This window comes from Arachis ipaensis, chromosome B08, assembly GCF_000816755.2.
Source record: "Arachis ipaensis cultivar K30076 chromosome B08, Araip1.1, whole genome shotgun sequence".
Taxonomy (NCBI): Eukaryota; Viridiplantae; Streptophyta; class Magnoliopsida; order Fabales; family Fabaceae; genus Arachis; species Arachis ipaensis.
This window is the reverse complement of record NC_029792.2, coordinates 24,670,458-24,672,570: the sequence shown is the minus strand read 5'-3', so window position 1 is coordinate 24,672,570 and position 2,113 is coordinate 24,670,458.

Sequence of the window (2,113 nt, the reverse complement as noted above, 5' to 3'; positions counted from 1 at the left end):
ACTTTCTTTTCTCTGAGATGCAAAATTCCCACTTTCAGCAACATTTGTTTTGTTCTGTGAATGGTCATTAGTCACCAATGTGTTATAGTATATGGTATATATTAAAAGCTGGTGCATGCATTGGAACATCATGAATTACCCTATTGAGATTAGATTTTATATGTAACAGTAATAATTCTCTTGTTTTGGTTGTATTCACAATGGTACAAAACAAAAGAGCCTCTCTATTCCTATCATCAGAATTTATTAATATCTATACATACATACATACTTTTTCACTTTCATTTTCCTATTTTTGATATGCCATCTCAAAATGATGATAACTATTGTTGGGATATTATGTATGTACTTTGTGGAAAAAAAAAGGGTAATTATTTATTTTATTTTTGCCACCACTAGTTATAATAATTATGATACAACAGTTAAATGGATCAATCAAGCACCATTGATAGGTCATGCAAATCCTGCTAACTATCATGGTAATTCAGAGTTACTCAGCAATTTTTCAACCCACATGGTTATTTTTACTGTGAAGAAAATTATCATTTTCACTTCAAAAAGGAAAAATAAATTGACTCCAAGAGAGAGAGAGGAGGAGTGTGTGTATGGACTATGGAGAAATAATATAATGTTTCTTTTTCTTTTAACCCAAAAATGATTTTAGCAACGGATACCGATAAAGGTTTTATTAGGACATGAACATGCCTATAGTATGATGGGAAAACGAGGTGGGGAAAACCTATGAACTAAAAAGAAAATAAATTAAGCCTCAAATTTATTTACCTAGCTTTCAAGAATAGATTTATCATCTATTTCTTTTGTCTTATATATGTCACACACTGTACCACTACATCATCACCATCCCTATAAATTACCCTAAATTTACTTCAATTTTAGTAGAAGATGTTAATTAATACTATATTATACCAATAATATTATTATCTAAAACTCAAAAGTTAGTGTAGTTTTTTTTCAAATAAATAATAATATTATAAATATATAGTTAATTAAGTAATTATTGTCTAGAAGGTTAAGTGAACAACATTACTAAAATAATAAATAGAGTGGATAGTAAAAATTATTCTCTTATGAGTTGTTATAGAAAGCGAATGCACTTTCTCCTTTGAGATCACAAACAATTCAAGTAACCAAAAACTGAAATAATCATGAGAGTTTATAAGACAAAGAAAATAGAGAATAGATTTAAAAAAAGAGTGGTTGAGATGGAGAAAGGGGGAAGCAGATGAAGAGTAGTACCAAATCTTACATAAATAAAAAGTGAGGGAAGTTGGCGTGTAATAAACATGACTTGCTGTTTCTGATTATATAATTTTAGTACTGTGTACTGACAGGGAAGATATGAAACAGCTTTATCACAATATATATACATATACACATATATGTGCATGGTGAAGGAACCTCATCAATGATCAATATTTTTTTATTTTTATTTATTTTTTCTTTTTTTCTATTTTCTTTCTTTCGTATTAAATCCAAAAACACATGTCTTCCATCAGCTTTTGTTAGTTTATATTGTTATTATTTGAGTTTGAATTTCATAAATAAGAAATTACTTATACCTTTTTTATATTTCATTCAATGGATCTAACGAAATAGACAGACTTGTGACACGTGCTTCTTTTTCCTTCTTTCTTTTTTTTTTCTCTTTTGAAACTTAATTATTATAATCGACTCCTCTTTTATCATAGAATAGTGATATTGGTATAAAAATATCCGAATCTAAGTATCAATTAATACCAAGCATAAAATAGTCATAAAATTCAAAAGTCAAAACGTTAAAGTGGGAATGATACAAATGAATAAATAAATAAATATCAATATGATGGACAAAGGCTTACTATAAAAATATTATTTTTTTAATTGATGGGTCCAACATATAAATCAATTAGATTATTTTACACCTTATTAAATAATAAAAATGAATAAATGGACCTACTAAACCAAAAACATATAATATGAATATTAAAAGAAACATTTCTCAAAAAATAAGTCTATATTCATCATTCATTATAACAAACTTTAACTAATTTAGTTTAATTGACTGGTTTGCTCATCTTTTTATTAATTTAGTTTAGTTGAATGGTATACAATA